General features: G+C 36.3%; 1 long non-coding RNA gene across 2 annotated transcripts in view; it reads right to left on the bottom strand.

Annotated features, from left to right (window-relative positions):
- Window positions 1-25326, bottom strand: part of LOC103875952 — a 70371-nt gene that overhangs the window by 4253 nt on the left and 40792 nt on the right. Inside the window, exon 2 of one of the 2 annotated variants that reach the window (XR_634980.4) lies at window positions 6270-6392. The exons of the other annotated variant lie outside the window; for it this stretch is intronic. This is a non-coding gene — a long non-coding RNA (uncharacterized LOC103875952). The remainder of the gene's footprint in view (window positions 1-6269; window positions 6393-25326) is intronic. 2 annotated transcript variants of the gene reach the window in all.

Consider the following 25326-nt stretch of genomic DNA (forward strand, 5'->3'; position numbering starts at 1 on the left):
TCTTTAATGATTTGTGTTTACTGTGTCTTTCCCCCATAGAATCTAAGCTTCACAGCGGAAAACATGCCTGTCTTAGTCATTCCTGTTTAAGACAATACTTGGCATTTAGTGGGTGTTCAATAATTATTGGTTGAATTAATATATCTAAACTTAAGGGGACTCTGATGATACAACCCTCAACATAGATTATCAGTTAAAACTTACAAAAAAGACAAAGTTTTCTCTAACCCACTACACTGTCCCACAGTGATAACATTACTTACAATTAATCTAGTACTTGGAATATTCTTGTTGTCTTCTCTATGTCTGTGCCTTAACAAGCCTTCTATGTCAACCTGTAGGATTATTATTTTCTCCCTAAACCCATTCTGATATCTTTCATAAATTGTCATCTCTTTCTTGCTTCTTTAGACTAAAACAGAACAATGTACTTTGATACATTTTTCATTACAGTAAATTTATGTGTGTCCATTTTTAAGCCTCGATAAGATTATAGACTTCCTTAGAGGGGAGACTTATTCTCTCTAGCTACATCAGTGCCTGCTACAGTGCCTCATAAAGATGTTGTTCAATGAACAGTACTAAATTTAATACCATGGGATATAAGTCTAAATCTCACTGCCATAGATCTGAAAAAGAACTGATGGAGATCACGATATAAAAGCTGAAATCTCAAGATTTTATTTGTATCAGTGCATTGATACAAGCTTGCTATGAGCTGAGCCTCCCTCCCTTGTAAGGCTTTCTTTCTTTTCTTTTCTTTTTCTTTATTTTTTCATGTTCTTTTAGAGCATAGACAACAATGGTGCACTTAAGCAATCTCCCTGAAGTAAGGAAAATCTGTACTGAAATGTTAGTTCTGCCCCTTACAAGCTTTAACCATGAATTGTCTCCTAGACAGTGCCAAAACGATACTTTAAATTCCACATCTCCTGCATTTGTAAAGCACTCTAAAGTGGATATGCTGCTTTTATTGACGTTTAATGGATTCTCCCCTAGATGCTATGCAAATGCTTTAAAAAAAGTAAATTGTCTTTACCTCAAAACCAGCTGCCTATACTTATTAACCTATTTTTTTTCAATTATTTTATTGTCCCTCAGGCACTAAAGAAAGAAAACTAGTGTCTAGCAAGTACTCAAGCTTGATAAACTGTTTCTAAGACCTCCATGTCGTTATTTGATCAGTTGTGTGATATCAAAAGCACAGAATCTTCATTCAAAAGATAAACTTTTATATATCTTAGCTCTACCACTTTCTAAAGAACATGTAGTTTTGAGCAAATCACTCTAGTTTTGCTTTTGTAAAATGGAATTAAAAATAGCACAAACCTATTTCTTTCACTGAAAATTTTTTCCTAAAGTTTAATGGCATGTATCTATGAATACTGTAAAACCTGATTCAAATAATCATGATAGAAGTCATTAAATATTGCTGTTGTTCTCAGTATATAATTTGCTTCTTATCATTTCAGATAATAAATTTATGTCAGACTGGGCCAGGCGAGGTAGCTCACACCTGTAATCCCAGTACTTTGGGAGGCTGAGGAGGGTGGATCACTAAGTGGTTAGGAGATCAAGACCATCCTGGCTAACATGGTGAAACCCCATCTCTACTAAAAATACAAAAAAATTAGCTGGGCGTGGTGGCAGGCACCTGTAGTCCCAGCTACTGGGGAGGCTGAGGCAGGAGAATGGCATGAACCCGGGAGGTGGAGCTTGCAGTGAGCCAAGATCGCGCCATTGCACTCCAGCCTGGGTGACAGAGAGAGACTCTGTCTCAAAATATAAATAGAATAAATAAATAAATAAATGTACGTCAGATTGTACATTCTACCGCCAACAGTGTTATAAAGAAAGCAAATTCTCAATATTGTAAATATTTTTTGAATTTAAACAAAAGTATTTCTGATGAAAATATATTAAATACATATATTTGTATTTATAAATGTAATAGTATGTATTATGTATATATTTATCTCTTTTTTCTCAACTAAAATTAAGAATATAAATATTTTAAGTATAAATTTTTGAGAAGCAAATGTCTATATTTAGAGTAGTGAATTTTAAACAAAACGTGAGTTTTTCTTTCAGTGATTAGAAAATGTAAACATAACTTACCCAGATAATTCTATCCATTCTCTCCACTCTATTCTTATTCCAAAATTTCTAAACTAACTGGATGTGAGGAAACACTGCATCCAAAATAGTTTTAGGTGGAGGTAACCAAATATGCAATTCCAGGTGGTTTTATGTTCATTGAGAGTCATTCTATTCACTAATCTGCAATGGTAATGATTATTGCAGTTTTTTTCTTTCCTGAATTTTGAAATATTAGATTTAAAGTTGATGGCTTAAAAAATCCTCATAGGTCCTTTGCCTGCTGTTCATTCTCAGTTGTAGGGACTTTGCAGAATCTGCACTAGTGAAAGTGCTGAAATTGACTCTCTTAGGGTCACAGGAGAAGGCTGCATGTTTGCATTCAGGTGTTCAAGGAAGTATGCATTCTACTCCAGCAAGATGACTTGGCTTAATGCAACTTGCCTGGTTAATAACAGAGCCCACAAACACACAAGTCAGGGCTGAAGGCTTGCAGTTGGGCGCAATATTGAGATTAAGTCAACACCATCTCCTGGAAAAGACAGGAGTTGAAATCAACTCTGAGAGAACTCTCGGAGGATTCCAAAAAAATTCACCTCACTTCCTCTTTTGGCTCAGAGGGTTCAGAAAAGCAAAAGAAGTGAGATATGACACTATGTTCCAGAGCAGAGAAAAAAAATATGCAGTTGGCACCTTTTACCTTCAAAGTGCTGCACATGTCTTAGAATCAGAAACTGGGCCATTATTCTGTCTCTTTTTTCTACCTTAGCACAAAACAAAAGATTTGAGAATAATGGTGAATCAAGATCCTAAGAGTAGTTCAGTAGGCTGGAGAAGATTTTATGAGATGAGAGAAGAGGTAAGTAAAATTCTGCCCAGAAGTAGAGGGAAGAAATGAAATCATCTCTCCTTGTCTCTAGTGGGAAATGTGCCTTTTAATTCCTGAGAATAAGTGCACACAAAAGCTAAAATAGAGTTTGGTTTCTCTGAAATAGCAATCTTCAAAATATGTTCGGATTGCTTGACATACTAGTAAATGAATGACTGTGAAGCAAATTAACTAGAGCATGTAGATTTGTCTGGTAGATTCTTAACAATCTGTTTAGCTCCAGGTAAACATTTTGTTCAGAGTGGCATTGAGAGGGTGAGTTAGTCAAGCAATGGTTTGCAAATGCTTCCAATGTGGAAAAGAAACACCAAACATTTGCCCCTGCTATAATTTGGCTGCACACACACACACATACACATACATGAGTGCATGTATGCATAAAGATACACACAAACATATACATGCAGTTGTGTTTGTATATAGTACATATTTAAGTGTATACAGTGTACATGATTTGTAAGCACAGATTACATAAATGATAAAAATGCTTCTATAGCTGGTGATTATTTCTTAGACTGAGTGAAAAAATATTTCATGTGACACCTGAGTTATATCAATACATTAATATTTGAAAAATATACAAGTCCTACAATAGAGCGATGAGGTTCAAGAAGAGTTAATTAAATAAGCCATAGATATCATATGTGTGTCTATGTGCACATATAACCTACATGTACATATAATATTTGTATGTATGTATGTGTGTGTTTATGTACATTGGTTTTATATATATACTTACATACATACACATACAGATATATTATTAGTAAACACAACTTTCACCATTAAGATAAACAATGTTTCTGAGGACAAACATCCTCAGATTTTCAAATTTGAGGCATTAAAAACATATTTTCCACTAAATCAAAGAATTATCCTCAATTCTTCCCCAAAACATGCACATTTATATACAACCGAATTTTGTTGTTGTTGTTGTTGTTGTTTGCCTAGCCTCTATTTCCAATATTCCCATTCCGTTTATGTGATTTGAATTGAGCTGGCCGTAATCCCAACCCCTCTGTGTCAGATAAAGTGACACAGAGCTAAAACAGAATCTTTGTCATTGGTGACAGTGATTGGTTCAGAAATGGTCACATGACCCTATATGGGACAATGAGTTTCAAGCCCAAGGTTTGAGTCAAACTGTTGCTATCAGTGAATACTTCTTGTGAGAACACAAACCCAGGGTTTCTGTTCTCACAAGAAGAGAAACTGCCTGGAAATGGCATCAACACAGGGGAAAGTAGAGTGGAGACCTGGGGAGAGTAAGGGGGTCAGTGTGTAGATTTTACAGTGGGTAACACAAACAAGTTCAGGGAGAAGCCACCATCTGAAATGGATACTTAGCAAACCAATATAATGTGAATAATCTAGGCCATGTCAATGCTATAGGCTGAGAGGAGGCTTAGAATTGTGTTATTGACTGGGCTGGGATCGATATATATCGTAACAACTCAGTGCTATTGCATGTCAGGCATAATATAAAGATTAGGTGACTGATTTTTTTCAAGGGATTGGGAAATAATCAAATAATATTGTCCATACTCTTTTATCCTTAAACCTTCCTCCAAAAGCAGGGCCCCATTTAATGTCATATAATTAAGCTGTCAAGGAAATGGAAAGACTTGGAAGGGATAATAAAGTTTCACCATCTGTTTCCCTCTCTAAGCTGTAGTGGAGCCTGAGGGAGCTGAGCCTCCTATGAAGGAGCAGGAAAGGATTATAAAAGCCTCTTCTTGCCCTAGGTCCTCTCCAATTGTGGGCAATATTAAAGGGGTAGCACCATCCTTATTGGGGTTTGGAGTGTTGTCATTGGGAAGGGCACTTGGTCTTTAAGACACAACAGGGCATGGAAATAGAGGCTTAGGACTAATTCTGGACTCCGGGTTTTAAGGGGTGGATGAGGTAAAAGGTTAGGAGCTTTCCTCTCTATTGTTTGGCTTCATTTAGCAGGCTATGACATCATATCAAGAATTCATGGATGTATTATTTTATACGTACAATCATGCATTGCTAAATTATGGGGATGAATTCTGAGAAATGCATCATTAGATGATTTCATCATTGTGCAAACATCGAAGAGTGAACTTAAACCAATATGGTCTAGCTTACTACAAACCTAGGCTACAGCCATGTACAGCAGGTTACTATACTGAATACTGTAGGCAATTGATATCACAATGGTAAGTAGCTGTGTATCTAAACATATCTAAACACAGAAAAGGTATGGTAAAATGCAGCATAAAAGAATTTAGAAAGGTACAACTGCATAGGGTACTTAGCAGGAATGGAGCTTGCAAGACTGAAGGTTGCTCTGGATGAGTCAGTGAGTGAGTGGTGAGTGACTGTGAAAACCTAGGACATTACTGTTCAGTACTTCAGACTTTATAAATGGTTTATCTAGGCTACACTAAATTTATATTAAAGAAATTTATACTTCTTCAATAATATATTCATCTTAGCTTGCCGTAACTTTTTAAATTTATAAACTCTTAAAATTTTCAGACTTGACTCTTTTATAATAATATTTAGCTTAAAACACAAACCCATTTTATAGTTATATGAAAATATTTTATTTCTTTATATCTTTTTTCTGTAACATTTTTCCCATTTTTATTATTTTTTTTTTTACTTAGAAAAAATTGTTGAAAATTAAGACACAAACACACATATTAGCATAGGTCTACACAGGGTCAAAATCGTCAAGATATCAGTAGAAGATAGGAATTTTCCAGCACCATTGTAATTTTATGGGACTACAATCATATACGCAGTTCACTGCTGATTGTAATGTTGTTATGCAGCACATGACTGTATTTGGCTGCAAGTCATACAAATAGATAATGGCTAACTTAAACCACAAGGGGATATATTACAAGTATGCCTGGATAACTCATGGAATTCAATCAAATACGATACTAAATCTCTAAAAGAGCATAAACCAGTTTAGGTCAGGGACTCTCAGCAATAAAGATGAATTCGTGTTGCATTTTCATTCAAGATTCTCAATTTGAGGGAGAGAGGTTTTGATTAAATCTTAAAGCTATGGAAGGAGGTCAAAGTCACCTTTGGCTCACCTTTGGGTATCAGAAATGGTTGCATGGGTGAGAAATTATAAATAGGGCAAAAATGACTTAGACTATAGCAGAGAATATCTGACCAAGAAGAAAAAAATAGTGTACCTTTGGCCAGAACAATCCAACACTATATTCGGGAAACCTGACTGAAGTGATAGATAGCTGGATGGGTTGCAAAACTAATAGATAAGAAGGGAACAACTCACCCCTTCCCCACTGAAAATAAAAATTTTAAATTCTCATGTGCTGATCTTCAGGGATACACATGAATGGGAAGATCTTTGAGTTGAATTTAACTCACTTCATAAGCATTCTTGAGTGGAGGGAGCCTACAAAAGATAGAAAAGTGTTTAAAGAGGGAAAGAAAGCAACCTTAGTCCTTGAGTGTAGCAGAAATGAAGAAAGGAAGGTACAAAATATGTCAGGAGCTTTGTATTAACCTGGGATTTAATAGATTAAGGACTCCTGATTCAATTATGATTATGTTGATTGAAGCAGCTTAGGATATAGAACAAGCCACTGGGATTTTACAGACCCTGTTTGAATCATCCTTCAAGATTATCTGAATCCCTTTGCTCAATTTCTATATTTACCCCAAATCTTCAGATGGCTATTTTTCTCTGAGATAATAGTAGAATAGAAATAATACGGGCCTTTTAACATACACTAACTGAATTATGCTCTGAACTGTATTAATTGCTTGAGGATTTAATGAGATAACACATGTAAAAGTTCTGGAAATACACTAGGTTCTCAGCAAATATAATTTTATTTTCCTTGACTTTCCCCTTGATACTGTGAAAGAGATGCTCAGGATGTTAGATATTTGCATTCTAATCTCTGCAAAGGTACATTCTTATTGTATATAGAAAATTTGGGGATACATTTGTTGAGAAATTCCTCCTGAATTTGCTTGCCATTCATCAGTCTTGCAGAATATCTGAGTATCTAATGGAACTGGGAGCATCTAGTTTCTGTATGCAAACCAAGATCATTCCTTATCCTTTGTGGCTGCAAAAAGGCTTTGCTCATAAAGCAAGCAGCAAAGCAATATTCTTCTTTAAACATCTTTTAATACAACACTGTCCAAGAGGCATGCATACTCCTGGATTGTCTATTCATTTCAATCATTGATGTGATCATTTGAAACTGGAGGAAGGTAACTCCTTAGCATATAGTCTCATTTTTCTTCTTAGCTTAAGTCAGAAATAACTTGGCTTCTCCTAGCAAATGGTTAGTTATGAATGACACTGGAGCGTTTCCTAGTTTCTAGAAGTAGTTAAATATACGTATGTGTGTACCATACAGTATACAGTTAGTATGTACCTACATTTTTTTCTAAGAAAAATTTTTGGGAGGAGACAAATCAATTCATTTGAAATGCATTGGAAAGTTTGTTCTTTGAAGACACCCACAAATAAATCCCTTTCCTAAATTATACTTTTAAATACAGATTTTTCATATATTGGATTTTCTAAAATATATAATTCATTCTTTATGTGAATCTATAAAATGTAACGTCAAAAGGAGAGTGACTCCGTAGTGACCATCAGCTCACACACATGCGCACACCCTCTCAGAGACATACACACACTCATTCACTCTCTAAAAATATCCATATGCAACTGACTAACAAATGAGTTGAAAGCTTTGGTAGTTTGGCCACTGGTAAAGAAGCTTTGTTCTGCTACTTCAAATAAATACAACTAAACTCCTGCCAGGGATTGTATCAGACCAACAATAGTAACACTGTCTCTTGACTGTAAACTCCGCCGGGGTAGACACAGGCCTTTGAGCTTTTAGGAGCTGAGCAGAAGGAACTCTTCACCATGTCTGCCCCCAGAAAGTATCTTTGTTATGATAAATGGCAACTTGTATTTATCATTCCACAGTATTGGTGGTAAGGGAAACAGTTCAGCCCCCATTATCAAAAGAAAAATTAAAATTAAAACTGGAAAGATGGATTATCTCACACAGTGCTTTTCAGACTGTTGAAGTTCATGGACTAGCAGCATTTGAAAATGTAACCCAAAATTCTAAACAGTAAAATAAGTAGCCCGAAGGAGGAAAGATACTGATATAGAACTTTTATACAGTGAAAAAAGTATTAAAAAATACCACTGCCAGTTTGGAAACGGCAGTTTAGATTCAACATCTTTTTCTCTTTTTTTCTTAGAAATCATTCAAAGCAGAAAGAAAACCATGAAAAAATGTACAAGACACACTTTCAGTAAAACTGGGAGGTATTTGTAGCCTCAAATTTTAGAATAGGAAGGCATTTTCAAGGGCAGTGGCAATAGAAGAGGAGTGTCACAAAGGACAGGAAAGCCACAAATGTCAGAATAGCAGAATACTTTTCTAGAGCTACTTTCTGAAAAGTACAATCCTAACCACCTGTTAGTAGCATCAAAAATGGGTGTAAACATTAAGAACACACACTTGAATTTCAGTATATATATATGTATACACATGAATGCCACAGCTACTATTGCCATTGGTTCAAGAAAAGTAAAGTATAAACTTTTCAACCCAAATATTGAGTCTAAGAAAAGTTTAGAAAAACTCTAAGTTTCTCCTACTAATGAGCCCCTACAAATAAATGAAAAAGTACACACTAACTTCAAAAATAAGTATTCTAAATATAACCCAAAAATGATTGACACATTAGCACAATAATCAAAATAAAGCAACAGAAATGCAGATATTAAACCTTTATGAGAAAATTATTTTCATGGAGTATCTTCAAATTGAGATCATATATTTTGTCATCATTAAAAATACATTAAAATTTTTCTATTTATGAAATATAAATACAAAGAAGAGATGTAGTAGTTCAAGGAGGATATAACAATAAAACAGGAGGATGTAAAACAGGAATTAATATAGCTTAGAAACAAAGTGGAATAAAAAAATGAAAACAAAAATAGGCTGGGCGCAGTGGCTCACGCCTGTAATCCCAGCACTTTGGGAAGTTGAGGCAGACGGATCACTTGAGGTCAGTAGTTCGAGACCAGTATGGCTGACATGGTGAAACCCCATCTCTACTAAAAATACAAAAATTAGCCAGGTGTGGTGGCGGATGCCTGTAATTCCAGCTACTTGGGAGGCCAATGCAGGAGAATCACTTGAACCCAGGAGGCAGAGGTTGTAGTGAGCTGCGATCATACCACTGCACTCCAGCCTGGGCAACTAGAGTGAAGCTCTATGTTTAAAAAAAAATAAAAAAATATGTGAATAAAATTGAATTTCGAAGGTCTGATGATCTATATTATATAAAATACAATTAAATATAAATATATAATTTATATTTAATAAATTTAATATATATTATATAAATATATACATACAATATATACATATAATTAAAGCACTGAAGAAAAATGTAGTTGTACACAGAACAAATATCTAAAAAAACTTTAGCACATAAATAGGTGCTCAGACTTATTAGTTATTAAGAAAATATAAATTAAGACTTCAATCAAATACCACTACGCAGATACTAGAATGGTTAAAATTAAAAGACTGACAACTCCAAATATTGGGAGGACATGGAGTATCCACACTTACTCATTGCTGGTGAGGATCTAAAATGATCCAACCACTTTAGGAAAAGGTTTAGTAGTCCTTTACAAGAATAAACATATATGTACCTTAGACACAGAAATTTTGATTCTTGGTATTTATTCAGTAAAATTAAAAAACATTCACTATAATACGCTTGTATAGAAGAATATTTATACTAGCTTCATTAATAATTCACAGAAGAAAAGATATACAAAGAATATAGTGTGGAATGATACTAAGCTATCAAAAGGAACAAATTACTGACGTACCCAATATCTAAATGAATATCAGAGACACTAGGCTGGGTGAAAGAAGCTGGATTCAAAATATTATATACCATTTGATTCCATTTATGTGAAGTTCTAGAACAGGCAAACATGACTATATTTTTTAAAAATTCGGGCTAGGCACGGTAACATACGACTGTAATCCCAGCACTTTGGAAGGTTGAGGCAAGAGGAGTGCTTGAGTTCAGGAGTTTGAGGCCAGCCTGGGCAACATAGTAAGACCCCTTCTCTACAACAACAACAACAACAACAACGACAACAACAAAAAACGCATCAAAAAATTAGGCAGGTGTGGTGACACACACCTGTGGTCCCAGCTACTCAGAAGGCTGAGGTGGGCGGATTGCTTGAGCCTAGGAGGATGAGGCTGCAGTGAGCCGTGACCGCACTACTGCAGTTTAGCTTGGGCAACAAAGCAAGGCCCTGTCTCAAACAAACAAACAAACCAACAAACAAACAAAATTGAAATAGTTGTTGTCTTTTGTAGGGAGACTAATTGAAAAGGGGCATAAGATAACTTTCTGGAGTGATAGAAACATATTTTATCTTGATGGGATTTGGGTTAAGAAGTGTATACATTTGTCAAAATTATGCAGTTAAGATTACTGAATTTAAATGTCTGCACATGTAACTGAAATAAAAAAGGCAACCAATACCAATGAATAATCAAATGAGAGTTACAGAGTGGGAGGAAGCACAGATAAAGCAAAAAATGGCAAAATTTTGTTTTTGTTTTTGTTTTATTTTTCTTTTTTAATTATTCATTTTTAATTTTAATAGGTTTTTGGGGAACAGGTGGTGTTTGGTTGCATAGATAAGTTCTTTAGCAGTAATTTCTGAGATTTTGGTGCACTCACCACCTGAGCAGTATACCCTGTACCCAGTGTGTAGTCTCTTATTCCTCACTCCCCTCCCACCCTTTCCCCCGAGTCCCCAGAGTCCATTGTATCATTCTTATGCCTTTGCATCCTCATAGCTTAGCTCCCACTTATGAGCAAGAACATGAAATATTTGGTTTTTCGTTCCTGAGTTACTTCACTTAGAATAATGGTCTCCAGTTCCATCCAGGTTGCTGCAAATGCCATTATTTTGTTCTTTTTTTATGGCTCAGTAGTATTCCATGGAGAGAAATATATATATATATATTTCTCCCTTTCACATTTTTGTTATCCACTCATTGATTGAGCTGGTCCATATTTTTGCAGTTGTGAATCATGCTGCTCTAAACATGTGTGTGCAGGTATCTTTTTCATATAATGACTTCTTTTCCTCTGGGTAGCCACCCAGTAGTGGGATTGTTGGATCAAATGGTAGATCAACTTTTATTTCTTTAAGGAATCTCCACACTGTTTTCCATAGTAGTTGTACTAATTTATATCCCCACCAATAGTGTAAAAGTGTTCCATTTTCACCATATTCACGCCAATATCTATTACTTTTTGATTTTTTGATTATTGCCATTCTTGCAAGAGTGAGGAGGTATCTCATTGTGGTTTTGATTTGCATTTCCCTGATAATTAGTGATGTTGATCATTTTTTCATGTTTGTTGGCCATCTGTATATCTTCTTTTAAGAATTGTCTGTTCATGTTGTTAGCCCAGTTTTTGATAGGATCATTTGTTTTGTTCTTGCTGATTTGTTCGAGTTCCTTGTAGATTTCGGATATTAGTCCTTTGTCAGATGTATATAGATTGCAAAGGTTTTCCCCCACTCTGGGTTATCTATTAACTCTGCTGATAATTTCTTTTGCTGTGCAGAAGCTTTTTAATTTAATTAAGTCCCATCTATTAATCTTTGTTTTCTTTTGCATTTGTTTTGGGGTTCTTGATCATGAAGTCTTTGCCTAAGCCAATGTCTAGAAGGGGCTTTTTAATCTTATCTTCTAGAATTTTCATGGTTTCAGGTCTTAGATATAAGTCTTTGATTCATCATGAGTTGATTTTTGTACAGGATGAGACATGAGGATCTATTTTCACTCTTCCACATGTGGCTTGCCAATTATCCCAGCACCAACATGGCAGAATTTTCATCGTTATTGAAGCTGAGAGATGGCTTGATGGGGATTTATTTAGTCATTCTTTCTTTCTTTGTATAGGTTTGAATTTCCCCCAGATAACAGTTAAAATTTCTGAAATAAGAGATAACTTCATTCTACTTGTCGAATTGGCATAACAATGAGAAGAAAACGGTTTTTTGTTTGTTTGTTTTGGCCTGAATTTCATTTGTCTGTTATTAACATTATGGCTGATGTATTTTTTATGTGCCTTTGCCTGTTAATTCTTTGCCAATCCTTTTCATTTTAACTATCTAAATATATTTGTTTTAAGCATATTTTTTCATATAGCCTTGAGCTGCACTTTGTTTTGCTAGCCAAACTGATTTTTTGTTTTGTTTTTGTTTTTTTTTTTTTTTTGAGACGGAGTCTCGCTCTGTGCCCAGACTGGAGTGCAGTGGCGCAATCTCCGCTCACTGCAAGCTCCGCCTCCCGGGTTCACGCCATTCTCCCGCCTCAGCCTCCCGGGTAGCTGGGACTACAGGCGCCCGCCACCTCGCCCGGCTAGTTTTTTGTATTTTTTAGTAGAGACGGGGTTTCACCATGTTAGCCAGGATGGTCTCGATCTCCTGACCTCGCGATCCGCCCGTCTCGGCCTCCCAAAGTGCTGGGATTACAGGCTTTTTTTCTTTTTTTAAGATGGAGTCTCGCTCTGTCGCCCAGGCTGGAGTGCAGTGGCGCCATCTCGGCTCACTGCAAGCTCCGCCTCGGGGTTCACGCCATTCTCCTGCCTCCGGAGTAACTGGGACTACAGGCGCCCGCCACCACGCCCGGAGAATTTTTTGTATTTTTAAGGGAGACGGGGTTTCACCGTGTTAGCCAGGATGGTCTCGATCTGCTGACCTCGTGGTCCGCCCGCCTTGGCCTCCCAAAGTGCTGGAATTACAGGTGTGAGCCACGGCGCCCGGCTGAATTTTTTTCTTTTAATATGTTCAATAAGCTCACATTGATAGGAGTGATTGGTTTAGTCTTAGTTCTACGACATTGTTTCACATTATCTTTTCAATGTCTTTCATATTGTGGTTTGAATTCTCTGTGGTTTTAGTATTTCTTTTGATATTTAGAAAGTATATCTTTTTTCTCTAGTTGTTACATTTATATTAATAACTGTATATAACACCCTTAAGTCACCTCTTTCTTTGGAAGCTTAGTTTTTACTATAAGCAATATTGAAATTAGGCAATATCTATTTATTTTCTTCTTTCCTCTTTCTCATTTTCCAATTTTAACCACTGATATAATTTTAATTTTAATATTTTCATTCCTAAGTATACTAAACTGCTGCATTTGTGAATTTCGGCTAATACCCTTATACTCCCTATTAAAATCTATGAAAATATCGGAGAGCTAATTTGACTTTCCATTAGTTCTCCTCATTTCATATTTTTGTTAGTTTCATAATGCCTTTTGATATAGTTGAGTTACGTGTCCCCTCTAAATCTCACGTTGAATTGTAATCCCCAGTGTTGGAGGTGGGGCCTGGTGGGAGGTGATTAAATCATGGGGGCAGTTTTCTCATGAATAGTTTAGCACCATCCCCCAGGTCCTGTCTTATGACAGTGAGTGAGTTCTCATGAGATCTGGTTTTTCAAAAGTATGTGGCACCTTCCTTCCCCGCAACTCTCTCTCACTCCTGCTCTCTCCCTGTGACGTGCCTGCTCCCACTTTGCCTTCCACCATGAGTAAAAGTTCCTTGAGGCCTCCCCAGACGCTATGCTTCCTGTACAGCCTGCAGAACTGTGAGACAATTAAAACTCTTTTCTTCATAAATTACCCAGTCTCAAGTATTTCTTTATAGCAATGCAAGAATGCACTAAATACACCTTTTACTCTTAAAGCATATTATATTTATATACTATTCTGCCAAAGTGTATCTTCCTCTTTTTGTCTCAGTTCTACAGTTAAATATTTTCAGTTCACACCTCATAGACCTCATAAATGAAGTTTTTTCTGGTCATTTTGTTGTGGCAGAAGTTTATTCTCTACTACATTCCTGAGCAAATACTCATGGGAATGATATTCTCAGGGGGCTTGCCTGTTCAAAACTTCCTTTGATTGGTTGTCAATGGCCTTACACTTGAAGGATATAAAAATTCATGTCTCATATTTCTTTCCTGAGTGTTGAAAAATATGTTTTATCACTTCCTAACCTAAAAAAAAATGCATTTTACTGTTTTCCTTTTTTTCTTGATTGAGGTAAAATTTATAAACATTGAAATTTACCCTTTTTATTTTATACCATTTTACTGTTTTCCTTTTTTTCTTGATTGAGTTAAAATTGATAAACATTGAAATTTACCCTTTTTATTTACCCTTTCTAAATATGTTTATTAACGGGTTGTAAGAATTCTGTTCCAAGTAGACTAAAGTCCCCATTTCCTTACTCACTGTGAGCAAAGGGTTATTTTTAGTTTCAACAGGCTCCTGTATTCCTTGGCTCATGGACCCTTTCTCTGTCTTTGAAGCCAGCAATGACCAATCGAGTCCTTCTCATGCTTCAAGTCTCGCTGACCTCTCCTTCTGCCTCCTCTCTCTTGCGTTCCTCTTTTACTGCATATCTCTGACTGACTCTTCCATTTTCTGTTCTGCTTTTAAGGACTTTGTGATTAGATTGGGCCCATCCAGGTGTTCCAGGATAATCTCCCTATTTTAATGTCAGCTGATTAGTAACTTTAAATACATCTGCAAAGTCATTTCACAACAGTATGTGAAGTCATGTTTGATTTTATTTTCTTTACAACAGGCATGAGAATCTTAGGGGGACACCTTTAGAATCCTGCTTACCACATACAGACATGAAAAAAACTCACTTGATATTACTTACGAGGGAAGTATAAACTGAGCAGACAATGAGATACCATTTTTCACCTTCCATTTAGGCTAAGATCAACCAGTATGATAACATACTGATGAAAGATAGGAGTAACAAGAACGTGGATATATTGCTACTAGAACTTTTAACTGGCATAACATCGATAGAGGGTAATGTGGCAAAATCATAACTACAAACATAAATTTGTGTTTGTCCAGAAATTCTACTTCCAGAAGTTTTTTCTACAGATGTTACAGATGTATGAAATGAACAAGGTTGTTTACTGCATGTTGATTTTTGTAGTAAAATATTGAAAGCAAACTAAATACCCAGGGGACTAGTTAACAAGATAGCATCACTTGATATCAATAGAACACAATACATAGACTGCAATAGAATACATAAAAACAATGATGAGTTTTTTTATATACTATAATAAATGAAATGTAAGATATATTATTTTTAAAAGTTATAGAACAGCAAATATTACATGCAACCTGTTGAGCAAAAAAAAAAGGAGTAGCAGAATATATACACCTATATGTATTTGCTTACATCGGCGTAAAATATATCTGAAAGTATGTGAAAGAAACACAATAATAATTGATGCCTTCAGGGAAGAAGAATTGGTGGTACCTGGTGGAAATTTTTGGGACTGTTTGCATCTCGGATCATGTAAATGTATAATCCAGATAATAGCTAAATGAGTAAAATAAACTATGTAAAGTTATTTCTACCAACACCACCGTTTCTTGAAAGTAAATATTTTTAGAGGGGAGGCAGGCATCTAATGAGTGTGAATCAAGCAGCCAGCAGAGCAACTTCTGGACATCATGTTTTTTCATCTTTAGTACAGTTTGTATGATTAATGATAGTCTCCCCATGTTACAGTTGAAAAGACTGAAGTCCAGAAAGATGTGGAACTACCCAAGACTGCACAAGTGCTAAGACATTTGTCTAGGGTTCGACCCAGGGCAGTTTTCTATCACAGTTTTAACCACTGCACAGAAGACTATATATTTTTTTAAAAAGAATATTATCTTAGAACAAAGAATATCCTTTTTTAAAAAAGTTTATCTTTATATAAAATTAAACCCATTGCCTTTCTATTTTCCATTTTGTGTGTACAGTGGCATTGGCTCCAAATTAAAGTTTAAGAAATACTGATGGAGGCCAGGCACGGTGGTTCACGCTTGTAATCCCAGCACTTTGGGAGGCCAAGATGGGTGGATCACCTGGGGTCAGGAGTTCGAGAACAGCCTGGCCAACATGGCGAAATTCTGTCTCTACTAAAAATACAAAATTAGCCAGGTGTGATGGCTCACGCCTGTGATCCCAGCTGCTTGGGAGGCTGTGGCAGGGGAATCGCTTGAACCTGGGAGGCGGAGGTTGCAGCGAGCCAAGATTGTACCATTACACTCCAGCCAGGGCAACAAGAGTAAAACTCCATCTCAAAAAAATAAAAGAAAGAAAGAAAAAGAAACACTGATGGGGTTCAGTCTGCAGCTGCATACTAAAGTCCCTACTATAATGCCTTCCATAGGAAGACCCAACACCTCTCCTTGAAAACCTTTATTGACAGTGAATTTTCCCATAAGATAACTTTCTCAAAAAGCAGTCTGTTCCTTGTGTTCAAGCAAGTTTCAATGCTGCAAAGTTTATGCTACATCAGTCTGAAATAGGCTTTCCGGCCGGGCGCGGTGGCTCAAGCCTGTAATCCCAGCACTTTGGGAGGCCGAGGCGGGCGGATCACGAGGTCAGGAGATCGAGACCATCCTGGCTAACCCAGTGAAACCCCGTCTCTACTAAAAAATACCAAAAAAAAAAAAACAAAAAAACCTAGCCGGGCGAGGTGGCGGGCGCCTGTAATCCCAGCTGCTCCAGGCTGAGGCAGGAGAATGGCGTGAACCCGGGAGGCGGAGCTTGCAGTGAGCTGAGATCCGGCCACTGCACTCCAGCCTAGGCGACAGAGCGAGACTCCGTCTCAAAAAAAAAAAAAAAAAAAAGAAAGAAAGAAAGAAAGAAATAGGCTTTCCTTGTAACCTTGGTGTCTTTGTCCTAAATTTCCCCTGTGGGGACACCATGAAAGATTCTCTTCCTCAACACAACTCTTCAAGCATTCAAAACATTTCCATTTCAAGTTCAAGCCTTCCAAGCTTCTCTATGTCACATACAATAGGATTTTTAGAGTCTCTCAATCTGCGTCAACAAGTAATTCTCCTCTGAGGCCACTCCAGTTTATCAGTGTTTTTGATAGAATATTTTACCAGGGAAAATTGGCCAGCCTTGAAGCAGGCAGGGGTTATTCCCAACAGTTTCTATATATCATCCTGTTAACACAGGCAAAAATAGATGATCTTTACGACAGGAGGATCAGCCTGTTACCTGTTATATCAGCCTGTAATCAAGCAGTCATATACAACTTTGAATTATTTTTCACATTTGCAACTTAGGTTTCCAACCCCCCTGCCCCCCACCCCCACACACAGAGAGAGAGAGAGAGAGAGAGAGAGAGAGAGAGAGTCAGAGACAGAGAAGGATAAAGAGAGAGAGAAAGAACGCATTCTTTGCCTTAAGGGCAAGATTTCCATATTTCCATTTAAAATTTTTCAGAGTCAGGTTGTTGAAAAAGAAGAAAGCTAAATTCAGCGGAATAAAATGGAGAAAGTAGAGAAAAGTTAAAAATGGGAAAAAAAAGAACTCGAAATATATATCAGTATGACTTGGTGTATTCTTTTTTCATTATTGATTCATCTATTGAAGCTCCTGGCTTTTTTTGCACAAAATATTTAAGATGCTTTGTCAGCATCTAAATTTCAGACCATTAATAAAATTACATCATTACATGTTATAAATACCTAACATTTACTGAAGCACTTGTGTACAGGAACTATTACAAGGGTTTTCAATGAGAGACATGTGTTTATTTCACAGCCCTATGACGTAGATATTATATTGTATTTTTAAAGATGAGAAAACTGAGGTCTGGAGGAGTTAGCTTATCTGCCCAAGGTCATAGAACAAATGATCAATAAAGCTGCTATTCAAAACTAAGAAGTTCAGTTTTGAGACAAGCGACATGCTGTTAATTATATAATAGTTCTGGAAAGAGCCATGCTTGCTTGAGTTCCTTCCTGAAAAGGGTAAAAATATTGAAATTCAGAATACGCAGAATCGGTAATGGCTATAGACCAGGGAAAAGCTGCAGTCAAATTAGCCAAAAACTCACTCATAGAAGGAAGGCAATAAGTTCAGTGGTTAGGTGCAACGCATATGTTTTGAAATCACATAGACTGAACTTGAATTCAACTCTGCTGTTTACCAAGGTAAGGACATGGACAAATAGCCTGACCTGAAGCCCCAGCTTCCTCGTCTACAAAATGAAGACAGTATCTCCTTCAAAGGGCTCTTACCAAGAACAAATGTGATAATATATGTAAATCACTTCACAATACTGGACACATAGTATGCATTTAATAAATGACTGCTATTATATTATTATTATAGTCAAGTTTGAGTCATGACGCCGGAGGGAGCTTATGCCTGGTAAATTCAATTTTCTCCCTCAGTGAAGTTGCTCGTGTCCCTAACCTCCAGTAGTGCCTAATTCAGGAATGTGTGCTCAATAATTAATCATAGATTATATTTTATTGCATTAGCTGATGCTGCTTTCCACTTTTAGCTGTTTCATAACTTCATGGGGGATGTGTCATTTTTTTCATTAACAAAAAGAAGATGTAAAAAAAGAAATCTGGAGAATATTCTCATTTCTACTATTTCCAAATTGTATTTTTCCTTCCATGATATCATTTATTGTTTACTATAAAAGACTATTAAAATGTCAGTAACAATGGCAGTTTCTGTGGCTGGAGAACACATATTGCTTAGAATAAAAATTCAACAGAGTATGTAGCTGCTGAGAGCCTGGGATAGTCACAGACTTTTATCAGAATCATCATAAGTGGAAAGAAAAGAACCATTTTATTTAAAATTAAAATGTTATTTTTATTATTTACCTTGGGTATCAGTATTTTCACACTATTTGCAGCTTTTTTTTTTTTTTTTGAGTCAGTGCTTTGCTCTGTTGCCCAGTCTGGGGTGCTGTGGTGTGATCCTGGCTCACTGCAACCTCCACCTCCTGGTTCAATAAATTCTCATGTTTTAGCTGGGACTATAGGTGTGTGCCTCTACGCCTGGCTCATTTTTGTACTTTTAGTAGAGATAGATTTTCGCCATGTTGTCCAGGCTGGTCTTGAACTCCTGACCTCAAGTGATCTGCCTGCCTCAGCCTCCCAATGTGCTGGGATTGCAGGGTTGAGCCACCGTGCTTTTTCAGGTTTCCAAGGACTTGTGTCTCCCAGGAAAAGTCTCTCCAGGCACAAATGGCTGACAACACTGGAAATGACCAATTCTAGCCAATTTTACTTCTCTTCGAATAGCACATTGATACAATTATATTCAACACTTTTAAACACAACACAATGTTACTAATGGAGACTACGTGATTGAAAAGTAAAGTTGAAATCGAAGTCAGATCGACTCATTTGTCTTAAACTGGATTATCTTCCTATCAAATTTAGAATATAATCTACACTCCTTACCAAATTCTTTAAGGTTTTCAAGGTTTTTGGTAGATTTGTCGGTGCCTCTTTCTCTGACCACGTCTCTTTTCCATCTTTCCCCTGTGCCCTGTCCTCTAAGCACACTGGCATCCTTCACCACTCGAGCTTTCCTGGCTTTCTGGCTTTTTGTCAGGGCTCTTCCTGCAAAATTCACTACTTGCAGACCTTTACTTAAATGGCCCCACTTCCCTACCTTGATTATCCAATCTAAACTTGATCCCCCATTCCAGTCATACACTGGGCAAACTGTTACATTTTATTTCTAAAGATCCTTATCTGAAGCTATCACTGTTATTTTCATGTTAATTGTCTGCCTCTACTAGAGTGTAAGAATTGTGAGAGCAATGAGTATCTGTTTTGATCATGGCTGAATCCTCAGTGCTCTAGAGGAGTGCTTGGTGCATGGTAGATACTCAAGATATATTTGCTCAATTAAATTAAAGGGATTTAAAACATATTCAAATTAGAACAATAGCATAGTGGCTACACTTACTCTGGAACTAGCCTGCTTGGGTTTTCATACCCCAGTTTTGCCACTTGCAGCTCTTTATTATTCTGTCTGTCAGATTGTATCTATTAGATTGGGACAAGAGTTGTTACTGTTTTTACCATTACCTAATGGCAAAAATCACAATTACTTTTCCACCAACACAACATATTACAGGATCACTGAAAGAACTGCCTACAATAATGAATGAATGTATTCAGTACAGTAAGTTCTCAGTAAATATTAACTATAACTGCATTTCTTTCGTATTTTGAAAGTCTTGTTTTCTTAGAGGTTTTATCATAAACACACTTAAAGTAGAACTGTTAAGAATCTCCTGACTAATGTGGGTAATTCTTCATATTATTAACTCATATGTGCTTTATTCTAGGATTAGCAAATACGAGATCGCATCCCCTTCTCTCTTTGAAATTGTGTTCTAGAGGCTTTCACCCACTCCATGCATGCAACTTTTAATTTCTGTGCCTACAACTTTCAGTACTTCATACATGCATCGAGTAAATGAATTTATCTAAAGAACAGCTTTATGCTAGAAACTAGAGATATTCCCAAGCTATACGGGAGGGCAGATAACTATAAAACACATTAAAATTATATAGTTACAATCTGAGATAAGTCCTATGAAGGAATTATAGAGGGTGCTATGAAAGTGTATCACAAGACTCAATTTAGATTTAGAAGTGGGAACAGTAAGAGAAGGCATCTTGCAAGAAATTATGTTTGAGCTGAAATTAAAGGCTGAGTGCAAGTGAACCAGGCAGAATCTAGAAGACACAGGGTTCTAAGGAGAGGAAACCAAATTTGTGAAGTTCCTGAGAAATAAGGACATTAAAAATTTAAAGGAAGCGGAAAAGTCTTGACATAAGGTGATGAGTGGAGAGCAAAGTGTTAGAGATGAATCTGTAGTGGAGACTGAGGCCAAGTCCTGAGTACCTTAAAGATGACATCAGGAATTAGGGAATTTCTCTTTTATATAGTTAAAACCCATGAAGATTTAATGGAGATGAGTCAAGATCATATGTGCATATGTAGAAACTCACTTTGACTGCATTGTTGAAGATGGATAAGAAGGCAGGCAGAGGTTATCTCATTCAGGTAGAGAGGTGGTGGCTTAGAATAGAGGAGAGATGGTGAGTGAGAGAAGTGAATAAATTCCAGAAATATTCCACTTTCAGTGGTGAAGCATCAGAAGTTAGCATGAAGTATGTTGAGTACCAGAAGTCTTTAATTAAGTAAGGATGACTATGAAAAATCTCCTAGCTGAGATCACTGACCAGTCTATCAACAGGCAGTTGTTATAGTTATCAACTGTTATCTTAGGTATGCACATGACAATGGTATCCTTCATTAACTCCAGTAAAACAGGTATGGAAAAGAGTCATATTAAATAGCTGATCTCTTTGAAAAAGTTTACATTTAAATACAAAATATGAGTTTTGATTGGTACATTTTCCCAGATACACAGTTGTGACTGAAACCTGTTTCTTTCCAATTTATCTACAAATAAATTGCCACCACTCTTACATAAATTGGATGTGTATTCTCCAGCTATAGAAAATAGGATGACAGTTCATTTTAACAAATATGTATTCAACACTGCCTGCATGCCAGGCACTATGATATGTAGTGGCAACATGAAGATCAAAAGACATGTCTCTACTAAAGAATACAACAGATGCGCCTGCATTCTACTACTTGTAATTTTTTATTGCATAAACTGGTTTTAAGGAACAGCTAAATCCATCAGCTAACTATGGTCAGAATGGCATTTTTACAGCAATTGTGCTGTAAATAGAAGCACTGCATTTGTTGAATGTTCTCCAACATTTATGTGAACAAAATAAAAGATAAGTAGGTACTTAGATCCAATATCATCAGTTCCATGACAATAGGTGCTATATCCATTTTGTTCAATATTGTATTTTCAATATTTAGCTCATTATCTAGGACATGGTAGATATCTGTCACGGTAATAAATGACAACATTATAATGCTTGAATTCTGCTACGTGGGGTAGAATTGAAAACCTCTACATTTAGAAGGGCCCATCTGATACATAAATACTCAAAATCAGATATTACACAGAGACTAAATAATTGGTAAGAGTTGTCCTTTGTCTTTTTCCAGATAAAATCGCTTTCCATCCTTTTCAGCCAAAACTCTAGGGCTTTACCTGAGAGTTCATTGAAACAATCGGCAAATACAAATATATATATATACACACACACACACACAAAAAATATATAGACAAATATATATACAAATGTATATATATTTGTATTTGCTGATTATTTCAATGAACTCTCAGGCAAAACCCTATTTGTGTGTGTGTGTATATATATATATTTGTACATTTGTGTATATATGTTTATATATAGTGTATATATGTATATATATTATGCTTACATATATGTATACATGTATGTATAACACATATGTATAATACATGTATGTATAATATATATGTATGGATATATGCATAATTTTCACTCAACTTACTTATACATATCTCTCATATATAGTAGTCTCATACCTGTACACACTCATCTATATATATATTTTACGATATATAGTTATATATGTACTATATATAGTAATATATATATAACTATATATATAGAACTCTCAGGCAAAACCTTATTTGCATATATACATTTGTGTATATATGTATATATATTTGTGTATATATGAATATATATTTGTGTATATATGTATATATATTTGTATATGTGTATATATTTGTGTATATATACATGCATGTATAATGTATGTATATACACACAATATATTATACATACATATATATAATACATGTATGTATATATGTATGTATAATTTTCACTTAATTTACTTATACATGTCTCTCATATATATAGTAGTCTCATACCTGTACACACTGAAATATATACACACTATATATATCATATATACTCATATATACTGGAATAGATATGAGTGTGTATAGAGATATGAGACTACATGTGAGAGAAATGTATATATAAATTGAGTGAAAATTATACAAACGTAATATGTTATATATAGTGATATATAATACATATTTACTATACAGAGAGAGTGAACCGTCCTGCTCATTGGTTTTGCTAAGGTCTACTTCTACGTAGAAATCAACTAACCTGTGCGGGAAAGAAGCTAGAACCTAAGCTTTCGCAAAAATTCCCTTCCTTCATGTCTGGTAATCAATTCAAATCAGTTGCAAAATTCCTTCTTTACATCTACTATGCCTTGGGTACTTGCAGGTTGTTGGGAAATAAAAATAAACAAAATAAGGCCTGCACTCAAATATTTTCCAGTTTAGTTGGAGAGAAAGAGAAGTAAGCAAACAATTATAATGCAGTATGCTATCTGCGATAAAAGAATGACATCAGAGCCTTGAAAAAACATGTCCCAGTCAGTTTGGGCTGCCATAGCAAAATGTCATAGATTGGGTGGCTTAAATAACAGACATTAGTTTTCTCAGTTCAATTTCTGGTGAGAGCTTTCTTCCTGCTGGCAGACACCTGCCTTTTAGCTGTGTCTTCACGTGACAGAGAGAGAAAACAAGCCCTGGTCTCTCTTTCACTTCTTATAAGGACACCAATCTTATGAAGTTAGATCCCCACCCTTATGACATGTAACCTTTATTATTTCCTTAAAGGCCCTATCTCTATATACAGCTGCATTGGGGGTTAGGGCTTCAATATAAGTGAATTTTGAGGGACACAATTCAGTCCATAGTAAGGCATTGAAGGCAGAGAGGGGGCTGATAGACATCACAGAGAAAGAGCAGCCAGGAAGCAGTCCTGTCAGAAAAATGATTGTGACTTTCTATTCATATGAGGAGGGGACAGTGTGAGCACATATGAAGGCAAGAACTTGAAGAATGATATACAATGTGAATGAGAGTGGGGCAATTGTTGGAGGCTAGAAATATGCATTCGGGAGTCATCAGCATGTTAAACTGAATGAAACCACCTAGGTAGACAGAGGAAAGTCCTGGGGATTAATCTCTGGCATGGCACATCCACAAGCAGAGTTTGCTGAAAGGAGGGGAATCCTGCAGAGGAATCTGAGAAGGAGTGACCAGTGAAGTAGGTGGTGGGGAGATCCAGCAGAGTGTGTGCTTCAGATACCAAAAGAAGCCTGAGTTTCAAAGACAAGGGTCAAAGATCAAGGGTGGTAAACACTACTGATGAGTCTAGGAAGATGGCACACTGAGATTGACATTTGATTAGCAAAGGGAGAGATGATTCTTTGTAACTTGAACCAGAGCAATTTGCCTGCAGTTGTAAAGACTGGGCTGAGGCAGGTTCGAGAAAGAAGGGCATGAGCCCTGGCGAAAGCAAGTATCAAGGCTTCAAGTAATTTTGTTGTAAAGGGAAACAGAGGAGGGGTATATAATATGGGATAGCTCCGAACAGAAATAGAGCCCCCGGCACCTCAATACATCTACCTGCTCCAAAATCCACATTATGCTAGTGTAAGTTTATATTTATGTGTAAAACCACCTAGAAGAGGTTTGACTATGATAAAAACAAAAGATTAACTGAGAACAACTGAATAAGCTCACATTTTGAAACATGAACTATAGTTTACTAAACAGCTTTCTGAAGCTTAGTTATGTATTTAACAGACAGGAAATTACATGTTTTGGGTTTTGATTTTGACTTCCAGTTCCTTCTTTCGATAAAAATCTGTAAACTTCTTAGCCATATTAAGTTAAAGGAAGTGTCTCTGCTCTGGCTGTATTGAAATCCACTTCTTTTCATATTCAGCAGCTTCCTCACCTACTTCTTATTTGTTTTTACTATTTATTCCCTTTACTTTATGAATGAGAATGGTAACTATTTTTATAATAGTGACCTCCTTTCTCTGTTATTTGTTTGTTTGTTGTTTTATGTTGACTCTGAAAAATTTGTACCACTCTGAGTATTATGCAAAAGTTTAACTAAATATGTATCATCGAGGGTATTTTTAAGGCTTATTTTCCATCTGTCTGCTCTTTGATAAACCATTGGGTTCCCTCACCATGGCTTCTTCTTATCTGCTTTAATTCTTGTGGCTTTATGAATTTTTATTTTATTCTTAAGTGTGACAGAAATATCCTATGGTAACACCCCTAATGAGCCACACCTTTGTGCAATCGTCTCTCTTCAATTGTGAGTAGAATTGTAACTTGCTTCCGTCCAGTTGAATATAATAAAGGTGATGAGATATCTCTCCTACGATTATGTTACATTATAAAAGACTCAGAATAGAGAGATAGACTCTCCTGCTGGCCTTGAATAAGCCAGCAGGCACACTACGGACTGCCCCTGGAGAAGCACACTTGACCCAGTTCTTGGGTGAACCCTAGGACCTGTGTGGCTGAGGTAGCTTCTTACTGGCTATGGCTCCAAAACTGAATGAGCTTGCAAGTA

This window comes from Papio anubis, chromosome 9 (genome assembly GCF_008728515.1).
Source record: "Papio anubis isolate 15944 chromosome 9, Panubis1.0, whole genome shotgun sequence".
NCBI lineage: Eukaryota > Metazoa > Chordata > Mammalia > Primates > Cercopithecidae > Papio > Papio anubis.